This window comes from Lygodium microphyllum, chromosome 12, assembly GCF_053477565.2.
Source record: "Lygodium microphyllum isolate KBCC chromosome 12, Lygodium_microphyllum_v1.1.10, whole genome shotgun sequence".
Taxonomy (NCBI): Eukaryota; Viridiplantae; Streptophyta; class Polypodiopsida; order Schizaeales; family Lygodiaceae; genus Lygodium; species Lygodium microphyllum.
In genome coordinates this window covers 23,273,515-23,297,277 of record NC_141146.1, presented here as the reverse complement: position 1 = coordinate 23,297,277, position 23,763 = coordinate 23,273,515, and positions in this window count along the sequence as shown.

The following is a 23,763-nucleotide window of genomic DNA, read 5'->3' as shown; positions in this document are numbered from 1 at the left end:
CAATACATCGATCATTGCCTCTATCTCAGGCTCCAAGATTGTAGGTAGGTCTGGAAGGCTGCTTGTCTCCTCTGGTATTGACGGTATAGATTGGGTAGTACCTTCCAAGTGGTGGATTGGCTCAGACACTCCATCCATCGCACACCCACAAACTCTTCTAATTGGTCCCAAAGGGTGCACTCCTCCTTGGGACGAGACGTCACCTCCCTGGATAGAAAATTTGCCAGCCATACCCAATCTTCTTCTATATGGTATTCAATTAGCTTGCGAGTACAATTCATGATTGATATTAACTTTTCTTACCATTTGCTGAAAATCCAAGATCGCCTGATCAATGATCTCAGATTGAAACTCGTCGAAGCGTCGTATGTGTTCTATAGACAATTGAAATTTTCCTCTAATTGCCAGCTTGCATTGAGAGTAAGGGCATGGGACATGCTGATTAAGATACGCCTCGCGAGCTTGAACAACAAGACCTTCATCGTTTTCCATTTTTTCTACATTATGACAAACAATTTATGACTATGACTACGACAACGATGACTACAACTACGACTACGACTACGACCATGGCTAGACCACGACCACAACCATGACCACGACCATGACCACGACTACAACTACGACTACGACTATAACCACGACCATGACTACGACTATGACTATGACTACAACTACAACCATGATTACGACTACGACCATGACTATGACTATGCAGACTATGACTACTACGACCACGACCACGACTACGACTATGACCACAACCACGACCACGACCATGACTACCACTACCACTACCATGACTACGACCAAGACATCTACCACTACCATGACTACGACCACTATAATAAACAAGAAAAGAAGAAGAAAAAAAAACAACAACAACAACAACTACTACTACAATAAACAAGAAAAGAAGAAAAAACTATTACTACTACTACTACTACTACTACTACTACTACTACTACTACTAAGAAAACTAAACAACAATAAACAAGAAAAGAAAAGAAAATTACTACTACTACTACAACAACAAACAACAACAATGAATTTTCTTATCTCTCTTCCTCTCCCTCTCTCATTTCCTCTCCCTCCCTCACCCTCACCCTCTCTTTCTCTCTTTTCCTATTAGGTTTAATGTTTTTTCTCTCTTTTTCTCTCTCCTCTCACTCTCTTATTTTTTCTCTCTCCTCTCCCTCTCTCATTTCCTTTTCTCTCTTTCTCTCCCTCTCTCATTTCCTCTCCCTCCCTCACCCTCTCCCTCTCTTTCTCTCTTTCCCCATTATGTTGAGTGTATTTTCTCTCTCTTCTCTCTCTCTCTCATTTCCTTTTCTCTCTTCCTCTCCCTCTCTCATTTCCTCTCCTTGCCTCACCGTCTCCCTCTCTTTTTATCTTTCCCTATTAGGTTTAATGTTTTTTCTCTATTTTTATCTCTCCTCTCCCTCTCTCATTTTTTTCTCTCTCCTCCCCCTCTCTCATTTCCTTTTCTCTCTTTCTCTCCCTCTCTCACCATGTCCCTCTCTTTCTCTCTTTCCCTATTAGGTATATGGATTTTTTCTCTCTCTCCCTCTCTCATTTTTTCTCTCTCCTCTCCCTCTCTCATTTCCTTTTCTCTCTTTCTCTTCCTCTCTCGTGTACGCTCCCTCCCTCACCCTCTCCCTCTCTTTCTCTCTTTCCCTATCAAGTTTAATGTTTTTCTCTCTCCTCTCCCTCTCTCATATTTTTTTCTCTCTTTCTCTCATTTTTTTCTCTTTCTCTCCCTCTCTCATCTCCTCTCCCTCCCTCACCCTTTCCCTCTCTTTCTCTCTTTCTCCCTATTATGTTTAATATTTTTTCCCTCTTCTCTCCCTCTCTGATTTTCTTTTCTCTCTTCCTCTCCCTCTCTCACTCGCTCTCCCTGCCTCACCCTCACCCTGTCCCTCTCTCTTTCCCTATTAGGTTTAATGTTTTTTTCTCTTTTTCTCTCTCCTCTCCCTCTGTCATTTTTTTAATCTCTTCTCTTCCTCTCTCTTTTCCTTTTCTTTCTTTCTCTCCCTCTCTCATTTCCTCTCCCTCCCTCACCCTCACCCTCTCTTTCTCTCTTTCCCTATTAGATTTAATGTTTTTTCTCTCTTTTTCTCTCTCCTCTTCCTCTCTCATTTATTTTTGTCTCTCCTCTTCCTCTCTCATTTATTTTTCTCTCTCCTCTCCCTCTCTCATTTCCTTTTCTCTCTTCCTCTCCTTCTCTCATTTCCTCTCCCTCCCTCACCCTCACCCTTACCCTCTCTTTCTTTCTTTTCCTATTATGTTTAACATATTTTTTCTTTTTTTTCTCTCCTCTCATTCTCTCATTTTTCTCTCTCCTCTCCCTCTCTCATTTCTTCTCCCTCCCTCACCCTCACCCTCTCTTTCTCTCTTCCCCTATTATGTTTGATGTTTTTTCTCTCTTTTTCTCTCTCCTCTCCCTCTCTCATTTCCTTTTCTCTTCCTCTCCCTCTCTCATTTCCTCTCCCTCCCTCACCCTCACCCTATCCCTCTCTTTCTCTCTTTCCCTATTATGTTTAACATCTTTTCTCTCTTTTCTCTCTCCTCTCATTCTCTCATTTTTTTCTCTCTCCTCTCCCTTTCTCATTTTCTTTTGCTCTCTTCCTCTTCCTCTCCCTCTCTCATTTCTTTATTATGTTTAATGTATCCCTCCCTCTCCTTCTCTCATTTCCTCTCCCTCTCTCATTTCCCTATTATGTTTAATGTCTCCCTCTCCCTCTCCCTCTCCCTCTCTCATTTCCTCTCCCTCCCTCTCTCTTTCTCTCTCCCTCTCTCTCCCATTTCCTCCCTCTGTCATTTCCTCTCCCTCCCTCTCCCTCTCTTTCTCTCTCATTTCCTCTCCCTCTCTCAATATACACAAATTATACCAAAAACAAGTAAAAGAGAGAGAGAAAACTCTCTCTCCCTCTCTTTCTCTCTCCCTCTCTCAATACACATGAATTATACCTCATTTCCTCTCCCTCCCTCTCCCTCTCTTTCTCTCTCATTTCCTCTCCCTCTCTCAATACACACAAATTATACCAAAAACAAGTAAAAGAGAGAGAGAAAACTCCCTCTCCCTCTCTCATTTTCTCCCCCTCCCCCTCCCCCTCTCCGTCTCTTTCTCTCTCCCTCCCTCTCCCTCTCCCTCTCTCATTTCCTCTCCCTCTCTCAATACACAGGAATTATACCAAAAATAAGTAAGAGAGAGAGAGAAAACACAAAAGCAAAGCAAGAATGGACAATGCACTCACCGTAAAGGCTCGAAGAAGGGTTTGGCGGCTCCTCTTCACGATGGCAGCTCCTCTTCGCCCTCCGTACACCTCCTCCTCTTCTTCGTGAACGGCAGTGGCGGTGGTGGTGGCAGTGAGAAGCCTTCTTTCTCCTTTTTTCTCTCTTTCTCTCCCTTTCAGCAAGATGCTCGCTCTCCCTCCCACTCTCTCTTTCGTGAATGCACGAAAAATGACGCGCTCGGGTTTCGGCCCACGTTTTTTTCCTCTGGGTATCGTTGCTATTTGCGTCGCTATTAGCATTGTATTTGCGATGCTAATAGTGATGCAAATAGCGATGCCACTATTTCTCATCGCTAATGGACGTCGCTATACCCTCATATCCTTGTAGTGATAGTCATGTAAATCAAACTCCCTACTATCCTCCTGAACATAGTAGGGTCTTCTATCTCATCCCCAACATCAGCACTCAACTTCACATTTTGCTCCAGTGGTACTGAAAGAGGCTTATATGTTGTCATACCATACTTGGATAACATATCCAAGCCATATTGCCTTTGGGACAGCCATATACCATCATCACATCTGGTCACCTCAATACCAAGAAAGTATCTCAACTCACCCAAATCTTTCATCTCAAACTTATTCTTTAAGAAGTCCTGAACTTCAGCAATCCCATTGTCACTATCACCTGTAATAATCAAGTCATCCACATAGATGACTATGATGACCAAACCTCCATCTCCCTTTCTCACATAAAGTAGGTGATTAGCATCAGAAATACAAAATCCAATATTGACAAGACACTCTCCAATCTTGTCAGACCATGCTCTAGGTGCTTGCTTGAGCCCATAGAGCGTCTTCTTTAACCTGCACACATATGTGGGATGCTCTAAATCCTCATAACCTGATGGCTATTCCATATATACTTCTTCTTGCAATTCATCATGGAAGAAGGCATTCTTAACATCCATTTGCTGCAAAATCCAACCTTTGGCTGCTGCTGCCAAGGCAATCACACACCTAATAGTTGCCATCCTAGCAACTAGACTGAATGTCTCTTCATAATCTATGCCATATGTTTGAGCATAGCCTTTTGCAACCAACCTAGCCTTATACCTGCTAACTGAACCATCTGCATTATGCTTGATTTTGTAAACCCACTTACAGCCAATAGCTTAATTACCCTTAGGTAAGGGTACTAAATCCCAAGTCTTATTGGCTTCTAATGTAGCCATCTTCTCATCCATTGCTACATCCCAATGAGCATGACCAACAACATCCTCAAAACAAGTGGGCTCAACATCCTCAACTAGTTTCACCATATAAGCATAATGATGAGTTGCATAACCTTCAAAACCAAATCTTTTAATAGGGTATCTGACCGTGATAGATCTGTGTACCACCGGATCACTCAATGGAGCCTTTACATTACTATGAGCTCTCTGTACACCTGACATCCTGACTGAAGGAATGCCAAGCTCATCATCCAAACTCTCCGAACCACTAGAATCTCTATCAAATCCCAAATGACTAGTAGATGCATCATTACCATCCAGCACTTTCTTCTTTCCTTTGTCCTTCCGTGCAACACTTAAAGATCCACCTAAAGGTGTGGGGCTACTCCTTAGTCTCCCAGACCAAGGGCTCACTGTAGGTGTAGTACCAGATGATGTTTCTGGTCTACTAAGACTTCGTAATTCTTGTTTATCTTTCTGCACATAGCTGTTGTGATCATTATCATCATCCAAAACATCACCAGTAGGTGTATACCAACTTCCCATCTTATCAAAGATAACATCCCTACTCACTCTAAACTCACTTGTGACAGCATTATAACAGTGATATCCTTTCTGCTCTAAAGAGTATCCAATAAAAACACATTTTTCTACCTTTGGATCAAGCTTCTTCCGTAGCTCATCTGGCACATGAACGTAGGCAACACAGCCAAATACCTTCAAGTGCGATACATTAGGCTTCTTGCCAGTAATCAGGAGTCATCCCATGAACTACAGTTGTGGGAGTTCTGTTCATAATGTAAACATCAGTATGGACAACCTCAGACCAAAAATGTTTGGGCATATTCTTTTCAGCTATGCAACTTCTACAATATGCCTATTTTTTCTTTCCGCAACAACATTTTGCTGTGAGGTATACCTACAAGTAGATTGCCTCTTTATCCCATGAGTTCTCAAGAAGCCACTAAACTCATTAGAGAGGTACTCTCCTCCTCCATCTGATCTCAAGTACTTTACTTTTAAGCCTATTTATGTTTCAACAGCTACCTTAAAAGATTTGAAGTGCTCAAACAGATCACTTTTTTCCTTCATGAAGTATACCCATAGCTCCCTTGAACAGTTATCAATAAATGTCATAAAGTATTTGCGGCCACCAAGAGATACATTCTGTGTAGGCCCCCAAACATCTGTATGTACCACATCAAGTATATTTCTCCTCACTTCTCTATCATGCGAGAAGGGTTGTCTTGCCTGCTTACCAAATTGGCATGCTTCACAAACTTTATGCAATTCTGCAACTCTAAAAGAAGGCAGCCCTGTAACCAATCCTTCGGACTGCATTAATTTCAGCCTTTGCACATTTACATGTCCAATACGTTTATGCCATATTTCAATATCTGCAACTACTCCTTTTCCTTTAGCATACATAGCAGCATCCATTGCAAGAATTCCAACATCTAAAGTGAACATTCGAGACCAACTCTACTTCCTTTTGCAACCAACCTGCACTTATCATTAAAGTCTTCAACAAAACAACCTTTTGCATTGAATCGAACATGCAACCCTTGCTTTACCATTTGGCCAACAAACACTAAATTCTTTATAATTGAAGGCACATATAATACATCTGTTAGACTCTTTGTCTGACCATCATACAAGGACAAGGGAACCTTTCCAATGTGTGAAATTGGGTGGCATGAATCATCACCCATCTGCACATAACCTAGATTTTGTAAGTCCTGCATCTCTCCAAACCATTCAGCATGACTGGTCATATGATTAGATGCACCTGAATCAACATACCATACATCATCATGTGTCCCCTTTCCTGTAACTACATTCATCATATGCTGCATAACAAACAGATGCTCATTTTTGTCTTCATTTTGTTGTGAAGATGATGCATAGTTTCCTTACTACAATTTACCATGAATATCATCCTTCTTTGCATAGCAATGCGCTGCAATATGGCCTGTTTTGCCACAATAATGGCAAACAATAAACAAAATTTCCAGAGCCTCTATTCTGCCATCCATATCTTCCTCGAGATCCCCTTGCCTCTAAAGTTTCCTCTACCTCCAGAACCCTGCATTTCATCAAATTGTTGATTAAACTTGTTTTGTTGGTTATTGCCAGCACGTCCCTTACCATAGCCTCTCAAAGAGGATCTACTGCGTCCCCTTCCTGAACTTGTGTAAAATGCTTGGACCTGTTCACCATTTCTTTCAGACGAATCACCCTGCATATTGATCTCTTCAGTAATTATGAGAGAGATCAGCTCCGCAAAATTCTAGAAATGGCTTTCGTACATATATATTGAAGTAACAAATAATTTCCATGCCTTCTCATTGTTAAGGCCACTCAGAGTGGATGAAACCAAATCATCATCATCCGACATTGCATCAATCACTGCCAAAGCATATGCAATGCTCCTCACCTTCAACACATACTCATTGATAGACATTTTTCCTTTCTTCAAGGCATTCAACTCTTGCTTGAGTTGAATCTTTAGTGCCTTTGTATTTACTGAAAACATACTCTCAAAAATTGTCCAAGCTGCATGTGAAGTTTCTGTATTCCTGATATTTCCCAACATAGTATTATTAATAACTGCAGATAGCCAATATATCACCTTTTTGTCTTTGGCATTCTACTCTTTCCATGCTTTTAACTCATCTGCACAGCCGGAGGGATATCCAGCTCTGGCTCATTTTCTTCATCTGAAACAAATTCATAAAGGCCCTTTCCTATGAGGAAGTTCGTCACACGAAACTTCCATAAAGGGTAGTTGTTCTTGTCGAGCTTCTCAATAATGGGATTTCCACTATTCTTTGCCATTATCACAAACAAGGATATAACACAGCAAGCTAGTCTTCTGCAATCTTCCACAACAAGTGCACAACAATTCACCAAGAAACCTTTTTCACTGATTGCTCAATAGTACATGTAATATGCAACCTATTTGCAGATAAACCTTATGTTTGCTTCCTGCAAACACCTCAAAAATTACACATTCGCAATCTGTAACCTGTGCACCCACTTTTGGTCAATATAGCCGAAAGCACAGTATACCCTGAAACTATTGTCCACAACCTTGCAACTCTAAAATGGGGCCTGAAACGGACTCAGACGCCCAAAATAACTGCGGGAGAGCCCTAAAGGGCCAATCTGCAGAATATACAATGATCTGCTTGCACACCAAATCTCACAACAATCTGAGATTTTTACTCGACCCTGCTTCCGGTGCCTCCACAGGCACTATCCAAGAGAGAGAGTGGAAGAATGGGAGAGCTTCTTACCCGTTGCTTGCTTGCTTGAACCTTGCTTCTTCTCCTTCACTTCAGCCTTTGAAATCAGCTTCTCTTAGTGACGCGGCTCTAATACTATGTCAAGAATCACATGGTGGGGGGACTTTCTTGAGGTACTGCGCCAAACACACATTGTATACACAAGAGGAAACTCACTCAAGAACACAAGAAGAGAGATGGAGGCCAAAACGTTTTCTTGCTAGTTTTTTCTTCTTCTTCCACACACTATACAATGTACACAAAGTATAGATAAGATACAACATAAAGGAAAGTGGCCTACTAAGTCAAATAGTACATAACCGACTACACTAATCGACTAGCGTTATGTCTTTGTCAGTTGTAGGTAGGTGTAACAAACTAAATATAATAAGTGATAAGTTAGTGGCCATGTGAGTATCATAATGACCACCAACGCGCTAAGTGTAGACGTGCGGACCCATCTAGCTAGGCGGTCCATTATCAATGTCCACACGTGTTGAGCTTGCCATCTCAACACCCAGTAGGTCATACGCAGCCGTCATGCTATCTTCTATGAGACACAGACATCTCTCAAGCCTCTTGATGAGCATTCACTATGATTTATGGCTGATTTTACATCAACTATAGTGCCATTACAACAAGTTGTTTATGCTAAAAATGAGGCACTTATTGGCCCAAATGATGTAGCTATGCATAGCAGCCAGGGTCATGATGTTGGTGGTTAGTTGTTAGACCCCTTGCATGCTCACGAGAGCCATTTTCTTGTAGTTTTCTAGGCTGGACAACCAACCATATGCCATTCTTCTGCTTCGCTGAGGCCACATATAGTCTTGAGACCCCATTGGACGAGTGTCCGGGATGGTGGCTCTCTTTCAGTGATTGACTCTGGAGAGTTTGACTGCTCTCCACTGTCTTGTATGTGCCACGCTAATGCTATGCGTGACTTTGATGCTTTACAGCCGTGCACTGATGAGTTGTGCTTGCTTCATGAGAAGCATTCTTGGATTGCTCCATTATATGGAATTGCAGGATTGCTTATCTCTTGGATGTCATGAACTCGTGGATGCTTGACTCTGGGTTATCGACACTTCTTCTTCTACAAAGGTTACCGAAACTTCTTGCACAACTCACTTTTCTATTGGGCATTGGGTGAGCTGCCATGATTCCTCACCTTATCTTTTCTTTTCCTTTCTTTATTTTCACTTCTCGGCCACATTGGCCTTTTAATGGGAGGTTGTTGGGGTAAAAGGCCTCTAGGCCTATCCATGTACACTATGACTGCCCATTATTTATTCATATATAATATGATAGTGTAATAAGGATGTCAGTTTAGTTGGACAGCACCTATATTGTCTATGCTCTTCTCTCCTGCATCTTCCTCTTCTCCTTCTCCACTGCCATTGCTTCCCCTTCACTAAATAAAGTAAAAAAACTAACTAACGTTAATATTTAAGGATTTTTATTTAATTAAAGTATATGCTTAAAAAATCCAGTCGTAAATTTGATATTTTTCTCAGATTGACAAGGACCGTAGCCACCCTTCACGGAAGTTACAAAGTTAACGAGACTTATGAGCTATATTAATCACTAGTATTAATGTGTATAGTTTGGATGGTCCAAAAATATTAGATTTTGGGCAAAACTAGCATATTCTAGATATTTTAGATACTATCCTAAAAATATAGAACTAGATGTCATTTAAAAGAAAAGACAAGTGATGTTTTAGTTAGTTTTGGAGATTTTATAAAACGAAAAAAGATAAAGAGAGTACTTGGCGAAATCGTGTGCGCCACGATCATACTCTACAAGCAGTAGACAGCACTTCGAACAGGAAGAGAAAGAAGGAATGATCTGAAAGCTTTCCAACCAGGCATCTTGGGGTTTTACCCCTCTTTTGGAGCCAATAGAGCCATCAGATTTATGATAAGCATCAGATCACTGAGTTTTCCAAGAGTTCATCCACGAAGAACTCTTGTTCTTAGCCTTATCCACTCTTCTCTAAATCATTATAAATATGAGGCATGGGGAGGCATAAGGGAGAATAAGGAGACCTCGAAAGGCTGTGAGAGAGAGGTAGAGAGAAGGATACCACTCTAAGAGATTGTGAGAGAGAGCTTGAGAGAGAGAGAGAGAGAGAGAAAGAAAGAAAAAGAGAAGAGTTACTCTGAGAAGCTACACAATTCTCTCTATCTCGATCCTCGACTTAACTATCTTCTCTTACACTCTCCCATCTCGAATCTTTTCCACCTTCTTAATCTCTTGAGTCTACTTGCAGATAATGGCCTCCAAGCAAAGAATGTCATGTGCAGATGGCAATCCTACAGCCAGCAATGAAGCTTCGGGCGAAGGCATCACTGTCAATCCAACTGTGGTTCCGGTCATAAATAATGTATTTCTAAATTGATAGATGCTTGCTTTGATTCTCACATGAGATACATTAGGCCCATGCTATGATGTATAAGAATAGGTCATGGGAAGGGATAAGCCTCTTCTCACATATTCGAAAGATGGAGTTTGCAAAATGCATGTATCAAGTGAAGTTAATTGTACTTAGTTGCATATGGCTATTCGTTGATAGAGCAATTGGTCAGGGGTTATGAATAGCATAATTGTAAAGAGAATGACATTAAGAATTGCGCATGCAAGTATTAAGAATTTTTTGCATAGAATCACTCTTTGATCCCAAGGGGGAGAGTGAATATGCGATGGAATTATTATCACATCTATTCTTGTATTGTTTGGAAAAAATACAATTAGTTTTGTTGGTTGATTGAAAAATGCCGTAAATGTTTTTCTTTCAGGCAACTGATTGTTGCATTGTAATTTGGATAAACATTCCAAGGCTCGTGTTGATGGCAAATGCATGGCAGGGGTCTGTAATGACAAGTTTCCATGGGAATAAAGGAATGTTTTCCTAGAAGATGATATTAGGGATGATTGCCTTGATTATGCTTGATTCTTAATTGGATTAATTAAGGAAAGATATTTTGCATGGGTGGATCATCTCCAAGATCTCACCGTAGATTACCCTTAGAGGGCACTGCTAGATTCACGAGCCAAAGGTCGAGTGGTGAAAATGCCAACCACGAAAAGTGTGTCTTGCTCCTAGGTTGCTTGGGGTCACTGGAGCTCTAGACACCCCTTGCCAAGTCCAGAACAGAGTTGTAGACTGCCGTGAGCCCAAGGTCTGGGGCATTGGAAGATCCTATTCTAGATAAACGATGGAAATTTTGGTGCCATGTGATTTGAACCGGGTACTTCTGTTGGACAGAAGAGATACATAATTCTCTTGTATGGGCAAGAGACAAAGATTAACTTGAAGATAAGTTAAGGAATTTGTTTGTCAAAAGGATTGCTTGTTTTGTTTTTGTGTCTATGCTATAAATTACATTAACGAACCCTGTGTCCTAAAAGGCTTAATTAATGAAGCTAATTTTAAATGTTGCACATAAATGTGGTAGGACCTAATTAGAAAACTAAATCTATCAAGGGAATTGGGTGGACAAAATCCCCGATGGGTTCGTCCTACGGCAAGGTGGTCTGAGAGAACTAGGAGGCTTCTCACAAGGATTTATCGCCATTCGACTTTAGGTATTGTTAACTTAGGACTCGATTGATGCTATTTTAGGGGACCGAAATGGGACTATGCCCTACGGGCAAAGAGGTTGAGCGGTGCATCCCTCTCATTTCCCGTTCTCTTTGCACCAAGTGCGGTATGGATCTGCTTCGGATTGGGTATCTCCGCGTAAAGTAGAATGTCCAAAACCCGACGCTAGAATGTTGTTAGGAGACCTTGGCCCTATAAACCCAGATTTTAGGTTGATCATAGTGGGTTTGGTTGTGAAGGTTCATTCTTAATTGGATTAATTAAGGAAGGATATTTTACACGGGTGGATCATCTCCAAGATCGCACCACAGATTACCCCTAGAGGGCACTGCTCGATTCACGGGCTGAAGGTTGAGTGGTGAAAAGGCCAACCACGGAAAGTGTGTCTCGCTCCTAGGTCGCTTGGGTCAGTAGATCTCTGGACACCCCTTGAACTGAGTTGTAGACTGACGTGAGCCCAACATCTGGGGCATTGGAAGATTCTATTCTAGATAAAGGATGGAAATTTTGGAGCCACGTGATTTGGACCGGGTACTTCTGTTGGACAGGAGGGATAGATAATTCTCCTGTATGGGCAGGAGACAAGGATTAACTTGAAGATAAGTTAAGAAACTTATTTGTCAAAAGGACTGCTTGTTTTGTTTTCGTGTCTATGCTATAAATTACATAAATGAATGTTGTGCCCTAAAAGGCTTAATTAATGAAGTTGATTTTCAATGTCGCACATAAATGTGGTAGGACGACCTAATTAGAAAACTAAAGCTATCAAGGGAAGTAGGTGGACGGAATCCTCAATTGATCCATCCTATGGCAGGGTGGTCTGAGACAACTGGGAGGCTTCTCACAAGGATTTATTGCCATTTGACTTTAGGTATTGTTAAGTTATGACCCGATTCATGCTGTTTTAGGGGACAGGAATGGAACTATGCCCTACAGGCAAAGAGGTTGAGTGGCGCATCCCTCTCGTTTCCTGTTCTCTTTGAACCAAGTGCAGTATGGATCTGCTTCAGATTGGGTATCTTAGTGTAAAGTAGGATGTTCCAAACTTGACGCTAGAATGTTGTTAGGAAACCCTGGCCCTAGAAACCCAGATTTTAGGTTGATTCTAGTGGGTTTGGCCAGAAAATTTTTCCGTTGCAAGGTGGACTTGAGAAACCGTAGGTGACAAACCCTGGAACATTCCTTGGGAGTGCCGTGTGGCAAAGCTTAGATTCATTTCTTGATGGACTACTAAAATATTCTTGGACAACCCATAGGCATGTACGTTACAGTTGGTATCAAAGCAAAACTTCATGATGATGCATGATTGATTAATGTTTGGTTCATAGACATATCCTAAATAGAATAATCTAAATGGTATGACTTGATTGTTAGGCACCTTTTGCACCTACAAATGCTAACATGCAAGAGAAGAAATTTCTTAAGTAAATTAAGGCAACCAAGTTTGATGGAGGAGAAATAGACGTCACAGTAGAGGCGGAGATATGGATCGAGCCGATGGATGATTATTTCTCTAATTTTTGAAACTTTTACTACCAATCAAGCAATAGTAGCCAAATTTAAGTTAGTTGACCAGACTCCGTGTCAATATTAACGTGATGGGTGGATTTGCTTGAACTACTATGCCAAACACACACTGTATACACAAGATGAAGCTCACTCAAGAACACAAGAAGAGAGATGGAGATCAAAACGTTTTCTTGCTGATCTTCCTTCTTCTTCCACACACTATACAATGTACACAAAGTATAGATAAGTTACAACATAAAGGAAAGTGGCATTCTAAGTCAAACAATGCATAATTGACGACACTAAGACTGGCATTATATCTTTGCCAATTGTAGGTAGATGTAACAAACTAAATATAATAAGTGATAAGTCAGTGGCCATGTGAGTATCATAATGACCACCAACGTGCTAAGTGTAGACGTGTGGACTCATCTACCTAGGCAGTCCACAAATGTCCGCATGTATTGAGCTTGCCATCTCAACACTCCTCCTCAAGCTCAATTCTATCTCTGTAACTCCAAGTAAGCTTCGAAACTTTCGAAGCTTCTCTGCACCCAATGCCTTTGTGAAAATGTCAGCTATCTGATCCTGTGTGCTGACATATATCAAGTCAATCTCTCTTGCAAGTACCTTCTCTCTCACAAAGTAGTAGTGCATCTCAATCTGTTTTGTCCTAGCATGGAACACTGAATTCCTAGCTAGTTGTATGCTGCTCATGTTGTCATAATGAATAAAAACTAGACTATCTCCCTCCATGTTCGAATCACCTAATAACTTTTGTAGCCATACCACCTCACATGTTGCCATAGCAGCACCTCTATACTCAGCCTTTGTACTTGTTAAAGAAACTGTAGGTTGCTTTTTACTGCTCCATGTAATTGCTGCACTACCAAGGGAAAACATGAGTCCACTTGTAGATCTTCTGTCTGATATGCTACCAGCCCAATCTACATCTGTGTATCCAAAGACCTGTACGTCCTTACCTGCCTCATAAAAAAGTCCATAATGTAAAGTGGACTTCACATACCTCAATATACGTCTAACTGCATCCAAATGAGGTTTTCTAGGCATTTGCATAAACTGACTGACAAGGCCAACATCATAGCTCAAGTCAGGCCTTGTGATAGTCATGTAAATCAAACTCCCTACTATCTTCCTGAACATAGTAGGGTCTTCTATCTCATCTTCAAAGTCAGCACTCAACTTCACATTTTTCTCCAATGGTATTGAAAGAAGCTTACATGCTATCATACCATACTTGGATAACATATCCAAGCCGCCATACTGCCTTTGGGATAGCCATATACCATCATCACATTTGATCACCTCAATTTTCATCTCAAACTTCTTCTTCAAGAAGTCCCTAACTTCAGCAATCCCATTGTCACTATCACCTGTAATAATCAAGTCATCCACATAGATGACTACGATGACCAGACTTACATCTCCCTTTCTCACATAAAGAGAGTGATCAGCATCAGAAATACAAAATCCAATAGTGACAAGATACTCTCCAATCTTGTCAGACCATGCTCTAGGTGCTTGCTTCAGCCCGTAGAGCACCTTCATTAACCTGCACACATATGTGGGATACTCTAAATCCTCATAACCTGATGGTTGCTCCATATACACTTCTTCTTGCAATTCACCATGCAAGAAGGCATTCTTAACATCCATTTGCTGCAAACTCCAACCTTTGGCTGCTGTTGCCAAGGCAATCACACATCTAACAGTTGCCATCCTAGCAACTGGACTGAATGTCTCTTCATAATCTATGCCATATATTTGAGCATAGCCTTTTGCAACCAGCCTAGATTTATACCTGCTAACTGAACCATTTGCATTATGCTTTACTTTATAAATCCACTTACAGCCAATAGCTTTCTTACCCTTAGGTATGGGTATAAAATCCCAAGTCCTATTGGCTTCTAATGCAGCCATCTCCTCATCCATTGCTGCATCCCAATGAGCAACAGCATCCTCAAAACAAGTGGGCTTAACATTGTTAACTAATTTCACCATATAAGCATAATGGAGAGTTGCATAACCTTTAAAACCAAATATTTTAATAGGGTATCTGACCCTACTAGATTTGCGTACCACTAGATCACTCAATGGAGCCTTTACATTACTATGAGCTCTCTGTATACCTAGTGTCCTGACTAAAGGAATGCCAAGCTTATTATCCAAGCTCTCCGAACCACTAGAATCTCCATCAAATCTTGAATGATTGGTAGATGCATCATTACCATCCAACATTATTTCCTTTGTCCTTTCCTGCAACACTTATAGATCCACATGAAGATGTGGGGCTGCTCCTTAGTCTCCCAGACCAAGGGCTCACTGTAGGTGCAATACCAAATGATGTTAATATAGACAATAGTGTGGACAGCCTCAGGCCAAAAATGTATGGACAGCCACTAAACTCATTAGAGAGGTACTCTCCCCCTCCATTTAATCTCAAGCACATTACTTTTAAGCCTATTTCTGTTTCAAGAGTTTCCTTTCATGAAGTATACCCATAGCTTCCTTGAACAGTCTCATTAAAAAATGTGACAAAGTATTTGCTGCCACCAAGAGATACATTCTGTGTAGGCCCCCAAACATCTGTATGTACTACATCAAGTATTTTTCTACTCACTTCTCTGTCATGCAAGAAGGGTTGTCTTGCCTGCTTACAAAACTGGCATGCTTCACAAACGTTATGCAATTCTGCAACTCTAAAAGAAGGCAACCCTATAATCAATCCTCTAGACTGCATTAATTTCAGCCTTTGCACATTTGCATGTCCAATACATTTATGCCATATTTCAAAATCTGCAACTACTCCTTTTCCTTTAGCATACATAGCAGCATCCATTGCAAGAATTCCAGCATCTAAAGTGAACATTCGGCCAACTCTACTTCCTTTTGCGACCAACCTACACTTATCATTAAAGTCTTCTACAAAACAACCTTTTGCATTGAACCAGACCTCCAACCCTTGCTCTACCATTTGACCAACAGACACTAGATTCTTTGTGATTGATGGCACATGTAATACATCTATCAGACACTTTGTTTAGCCATCATACAAGGACAAGGGAACCTTTCCAATGTATGAAATTGGGTGGCATGAATCATCACCCATCTGCACATAACCTGGATTTTGTAAGTCCTACATCTCTCCAAACCATTCAACATGACTGGTTATATGATTAGATGCACCTGAATCGACATACCATATATCATCATGTGTCCCCTTTCCTGTAACTAAATTCATCACATGTTGCATAATAAACAAACACTCATTTTTGTCTTCATTCTGTCATGAAGATGATGCATAGTTTCCTTGCTGCAATCTACCACTGCGAATATTATCTTTGTTAGCATAGCAATGGGCTGCAATATGGCTCGTTTTGCCACAATAATGGCAAACAATAACAGAATTTCCAGAGCCTCTATTCTTCCATCCACCTCTTCCTTTAGAGCTCCCCCTGTCTCTGAAGTTTCCTCAGCCTCCTGAAACCTGCATTTCATCAAACTGCTGATTGAACCTGTTTTGCTGGTTATCGCCACCATGTCCCATACCATGGCTTCTCAAAGAGGATCTACCATGTCCCCTTCCTGAACTTGAGTAAAATGCTTGAACTTGTTCACCATTTTTTTTAAGATGAGTCACCCTGCATATTGATCTCTTCAGTAATCATGAGAGAGATCAACTCATTAAAATCTAGAAATGACTTTTGTATATATATTAAAGTAACAAATGATTTCCATGCCTTCTCATTGTTAAGGCCACTCAAAGTGGATGAAACTAAATCATCATCATTATGCATTGCATCAATTGCTGCTAAAGCATCTGCAATGCTCCTCACCTTCAACACATACTCATTGATAGACAATTTTTCTTTCTTCAAGGTATTCAACTCTTGCTTGAGTTGAATCTTTCGTACCTTTGTATTTACTAAAAACATGTTCTAAAAATTTGTCCAAGCTGCATGTGAAGTTTCTGCATTCTTGATATGTCCCAATATTGTGTTATCAATGATTGCAGATAACCAGTACATCACCTTTTTGTCTTTCGCATTCCATTCTTTCCATGTTTTTAATTCATCTGCAGTCGAAGGGATACCCAGCTCTGACTCCTTTTCTTTACATGAAACAAACTCATAAAGGCCCTTTCCAATGGGGAAGTTTATCACACGGAACTTCCATGAAGGGAAGTTGTTCTTGTTGAGCTTCTCAATAATGGGATTTTCACTGTTCTCTGCCATTATCACAAACAAGGATATAACACAGCAAGCTAGTCTTCTGCAATCTTTCACAACACGTACACAACACTACACCAAGTAACCTTTTTCACTAATTGCTCAATAGTACATGTAATTTGCAACCTGTTTGTAGATAAATCTTATGTTTGCTTCCTGAAAACACCTAAAAAATTACAAATTCGCAATCTGTAACCTATGCACCCACTTTCGATCAATACAGCCGAAATCACTGTGTACCCTGAAACTGCTGTTCGCAACCTTGTGGCTCTAAAACGGGGCTTGAAACGGCCTCAGACACCCAAAATAACTACAGATAAGCCCTAAAGGGCTTGACTGCAAAATATACAGTGCTCTGCTCGCACACCAAATCTCACAACAAGCTGAGATTTTTGCTCAGCCTTGCTCTGGTGCCTCCATAGGCACTATCCAAGAGAGAGAGTGGAAGAATGGGAGAGCTTCTTACCTGTTTCTTACTTGCTCGAACCTTGCTTCTTCTCCTTCACTTCAACCTTCAAAAATTAGCCTCTCTCAGTGGCACGGCTCTAATACCATGTCAAGAATCGCATGATGGGGGGATTTGTTTGAGCTGCTGCACCAAACACACACTGTATACACAAGAGGAAGATCACTTAAGAACACAAGAAGAGAGATGGAGACCAAAACGTTTTCTTGCTGATTTTTCTTCTTCTTCCACACACTATACAGTGTACACAAAGTATAGCTAAGATACAACATCAATTGGCATTATATCTTTGCCAGCTGTAGGTAGGTATAACAAACTAAATATAATAAGTGATAAGTCAGTGGCTATGTGAGTGGTGTCATAATGACCACCAACATGCTAAGTATAGACATGCGAACTCATCTATCCAGGCGGTCCATCATCAATGTCTGCACATGATGGCATGCTTATGAGTGATCAGAGTGGTATAGCGAAAGTGTAGTGGGCCCATAACCACAAGTTCCAAAATGATACCCCGGGTGTCAAGATTGTGGAAGAGAAGGAAGAAATCTCACTTGTAGCTTTCTTGCTTGCACAATGGGGGAATGCACACACAGGTGGAGGCTGAAAAATAGTTTTCCTCTTCTTAGTTGTGTAAGCAAAAAGAACTCATGTACATAGAAATAGAAGAACCCTATATATGGGTCTCAAACTAAACTCAACTAACTAAGGTGGCATACTAACTGAGCCACGAACTAGAGTAGATAAGGATACCTGTCATCTAGCTATTATTCATGGGCAGTGTACCAACCGCATCTGCAAACAACTGACAAGTCAGTGACAAAAATGCACAACGGTCACTCTAGCATATCACGAGTGGAGCTCGATATCTCAACACCCGATTTCCCTTGAGATGAGGACATCTCGATCTCTCTAAGGGAAGGAGGATGTGATATTTCCATACAATAAAAGTTAGTTGGTTAGTTTGAAAGTTAGTTAGTCAATTAATAAGTTACTAAGATCACTAACTCAAAACTAACTAAAGTAAAAAACTAACTAATGTTAATAATTAAATATTTTTATTTAATTTAAATATATGTTAAAAAATCGAGAGTCATAAATACGATATTTTTCATGGATTGACAAGGACAATGGCCACCCTTCATGGAAGTTGCAATGTGAACAATACTTATGAGCTATATTAATCACTAGTATTAATGTGTATAGTTTGGATGGTTCAAAAATATTAGATTTTGGAAAAAACTAGCATATTCTAGATATTTTAGAAATTATCCTAAAAAGATAGAACTAGATGTCATTTAAAAGAAAAGACAAGTGATGTTTTAGTTAGTTTTGGATATTTTATAAAAAGAAAAAAGATAAAGAGAGTGTTTGGCAAAATCGCATGCACCGCGATTGCAATCTATAGGCAGTAGATAGCACTTGGAATAGGGAGAGAAAGAAGGAGTGATTTGAAAGCTTTCCAACCAGGCATCTAGGGGTTTTAACCCCCTTTTGGAGTTAATGGAACCATCAGATTTATGAGTTAAGCATCGAATCATTGAGTTTTCCAAGAGTCCCTCCACCAAGAATTCTTCTCAACCTCATCCCCTCTTCTCTAAATCATTATAAATATGAGGCATGGGGAGGCACAAGGGAGCATAAGAAGATCCCGAAAGGCTATTAGAGAGAGGTAGAGAGAAGGATACCCCTCCAAGATATTGTGAGAGAGAACTTGAGAGAGAGAGAGAGAGAGAGTTTTACCCCGAGAGGTTGCACAATTCTCTCTATCTCGATCGTTGACTTGACCATCTTCTCTTACACTCTCCCATCTCAAATCTATTCCACATTCTTAATCTCTTGATTCTACTTGTAGATAATGGCCTCCAAGCAAAGAATGTTGTGTGTGTAGATGGCAATCCTACAACTAGCAACGAAGCTTTGGGTGAAGGCATCACTGCCAATCCAACTGCGGTTCCGGTCATAAATAATGTATTTCTAAATTGATAGATTCTTGCTTTGATTCTCTCATGAGATACATTAGGCCCATGCTATGATGTATGAGAATAGGTCATGGGAAGGGATAAGCCTCTTTCTCACATATTTGGAAGATGGAGTTTGCAAAATGCATGTATCAAGGGAAGTTAGTTGCACTTAGTTGCGTATGGCTTATTTGTTGACAGAGCAATCCATCAGGGGTCATGAATATCATAATTGTAAAAAGAATGACATTAAGAATTGTGCATGCAAGTATTAAGTAAATTTTGCATAGAATCGCTCTCTGATCCCAAGGGCGAGAGCGAATATGCGATGGAATTATTATCGTGTCTATTCTTGTATTGTTTGGAAAAAATACAGTTAGTTTTGTTGGTTGATTGAATATCACCCTAAATGTTTTTCTTTCAGTCAACTGATTGTTGCATTGTAATTTGGATAAACATTTCAAGGCTTGTGTTGATGGCAAATGCATGGAAGATGTCTGTAATGACAAGTTGCATGGGAATAAATGAATGTTTTCCTAGAAGATGATATTAGGACTGATTGCCTTGATTATGCTTGATTCTTAATTGGATTAATTAAGGAATAATATTTTGCACGGGTGGATCATCTCCAAGATTGCACTATGGATTATCCTGAGAGGGAATATATTGCTCGATTCACAGGCCGAAGGTCGAGCACGAAAAGTGTGTCTCACTTCTATGTCACTTGGGGTCAATGGATCTCTGGACACCCCCTGCCGAGTCCAAATTGAAGTTGTAGACTACTGTGAGCCCAACGTCTAGGGCGTTGGAAGATCCTATTCTAGATAAAGGATGGAAATTTTGGTGCCATGTGAATTGGACCGGGTACTTTTATTGGACAGAAGGGATACATAGTGCTCCTATATGGGCAGGAGACAAATATTAACTTGAAGATAAGTTAAGAAACTTGTTTGTCAAAAGGACTGCTTGTTTTGTTTTCGTGTCTGTGCTGTAAATTACATGAACGAACCATGTTCCCTAAAAGTCTTAATTAATGAAGCCGATTTTAAATGTCACACACAAATGTGGTAGGACCTAATTAGAAAACTAAAGCTATCAAGGGAAACCCTAGGCAAAGAAACCCTGAAACATTCCTTGGGAGTGCCGAGCGGTGACGCTTAGATTCATTTCTCAAAGGACCACTAAAGCATTCTTGGACAGCCGATAGGCGGGTACATTACAGTTGGTATTGGAGCAAAACTTCATGATGATGTGTGAATGATTAATCTGGCCATAGGCATAGTCACACTAGGAGGAGCTAGCAATAAAGGCACATTTCGGACCATGCTTCCTCTCACATCCGGGTTAGTCATAGCTATCCCTTGACTTCCATTGCCATTGGTCAATGCCAAATTATTTTGCAAAACTAGGCCTATATTAAGATTGGTTCGAGAGGCATAGGCCGCTTGTAATCGGGATTCTACTTTTTGTGCTCCTCTAATGGCAGTGTCTACATCCAAAACAATGACACTACTCAACTGCACCTAAATATTGAAATCTAGACCATGCAAGAAATATTGCAGTTAGGCAGTTGCTGGAAGAGGGATAGAGGCTTGCAATTTGCGAAAGACCTCTTTTAACTTATTGGCATATGCTTAGATATCCTCATGTGGCTCTTGACATGTCACATTTAGTACACATAGCCAATATTGACCACCCCTTTCAGGAGCAAAATCCCTTTGAAAGGCTTCAAAAAAAAAAAATCAAAAGTGGTTAGGGTTCCCACCTCTAGACCATGATACCATATGGCAGCTCTTCATTTGAGAGTCATGTTGAAGAACATTATTCAATGTCCTTTATATTGGATACGACAATTGAACATCAACTTTTGGAATTCGTTAATGTGCAGTTATGCATCCTCCTCCACTAACCCATTAAAGATGGGTAGGGGGAAACGTAAAGATGGAAAATCTGTCGTTTCAACAAGTATAGCAATAGGTTCTACCATTCCAACAAGTATAGCAATAGGTTCTGCTATTCCAACAAGTATAGCAATAGGTTCTGTTGTTCCAACAAGTAGGGGGAAACGTAAAGATGGCGAATCCGTTGTTCCAACAAGTATAGCAATAGGTTCTGCCGCCATGGTAACAATCGTACTCACTACTACTATAGGGGTTCGTAAAACCAAAACTAGAGCTCTACTCAAAATGGAGGGAGTGATTGGAGGGGGGGAAGAACTAGAGCTTCCTCCCCCTAATGGACTATGTGCCGAGCTATGTGAAATACGTGGGATCTAGAGCATGGTAGATGCGGAAGCTATGGAGGTTGAAAGAGGAAAAAGAAACTCATGAAGACATTGACCCTAACTAGGACAAATTGTTACACAAGTGAATTAGGTTCCAAGATTGAGACTTGGACTTATAAACACAATCTTGTGTATTGACAGTGACATGACACTTTACTGGAAAGAAAAGAGTATTATCATTGCATTAGAAAAGAGTGCAAGTACAATGCCTTATAGGAATTGAGTGGTGGTACTTTCTCGTACTGTGCATATGGGATTTTGGTCTTGAGCCCTCACTACTTCTCATAAAGGGACTAAAGTAGGTGTGATTGCAAATATCTCAACACCCCTCCTCAATCACAACCAAAAGTACAAAGTGTGTAGAGGCTTTAGTGAAAGCAACACCTGCAAAGTGTGGGCACACTGTAAACATGGCAAAAACACTAGAGGCTATCGCAGAAAAGGCTAAGTGTGGGTACCACAAACATGATGGATATCCAGAGGCTGTAGCAGAGGGACCTCACAAAGTGTACAGAGGTTGTAGTACAAGGATAACTGAGGAGTTTATAAGTTTATGTTTGAGGCATTAGGGCTAGGAAATACAAAACTAAAAAAGTCTATCTGAATAGAAGGATTGATGAGGTTTGTCCTTCTCCTGGTGGTCTTCTTCTTCTTCTTCTTCTTCCTTTGCTCCATTTTCTTCTTCTTCTTTTATTGCAACTAGATAGGCCTTTTGGGACCTCTTTCTGGCATGGCAGAACTTCTCGGTGTGTCTGGTCCTTTTGCAAAAGTCATAGAAGAGCTGATCCTTCTTGCCTTTGTATCTGTTGCCAACATATAATGCATGCTCATCTCTAGAGGTACTTGGTTCTTCCTTAGTTTTTAGCTTCTTTTCCTCCTCTAAGAGTGATGACTGGATATCAACAAGTTTAGGATTTGGCATGTTGATTAAAGTTGTTGATACATGATTATATTCAGGAGGCAAACTCTTAAGTAGAACACCGATGCAAACATCTTCTTTCATTTTAATGTTGATTCCTACAAGTTGGGTTAGAAGTCCTTCCATGTAATTTAGATGTGTGGAAAATGATGTGTTGGACTTCATTTCAAGCCTGAAAAACTCAATTAGGAGACCATACTTTGATGATTTAGACTATTCATCGAACAAGGTGTCAAGTCTCTTCCATGTATCCTGTGAGGTCTCATAGTTATCCACATGGTGGATATAGCTGTCGTCTAGCTCCACTTTGATAATGGCCTGAGCTTTATCATTGTTCTTTTGCCAAGTGATAGCAAGATCCACATCACGAGGCTTCTTTTCTTTTCCAGTGGTAATGGCCCAGAGGCCCTTCTTCATCAGGATCAATTTGATGCGGATCTGCCATGTATGAAACCCGACTCCTTTGAAATGGGTAGTTGGAGAATCTTTGCCCATGTTTGTCAATTTTCTTAAGAAGCAGCAGAATTTGATAGGGAGTCGACGCCCTAAAGAGGGTGCCTCCTCAAGATTCAACTGTAAGTGGTATGGTGGCCAATATTTCCCTAGGAGTTTTTGAAATGTTAAATACGATATTTGCAAAAAGTCTAGCCACTTAGCTGCTACCTGTTGGAGTAAGATCAGTTCTCTCCAACAAGGGAGTAAACAACTAGGTCTAGTTAACCATTGTGCACAAGGGAATAATTTCCAGCAAGATGAGGGACCAAGACAAATACTGCAACGAGGAAAGGCTACTATAGAGGAGTTGCCTCGTGGCAGTGGAGTCAGCCTTATTGAGACCGTACGTGTCAATGATGCTGAAACTTCTAATCTACGAGCCGTAACAAGAGGTCAAAAGATCAAAGAGGGTGACAAAGGAATTGTAAAACCTATCGAGGGGGGAATCCCTAAGCAATATGCTAGGGAAAAGCAAGTCCTGAATCCTGATATGGAAGGTGAAACTTTAAGACCA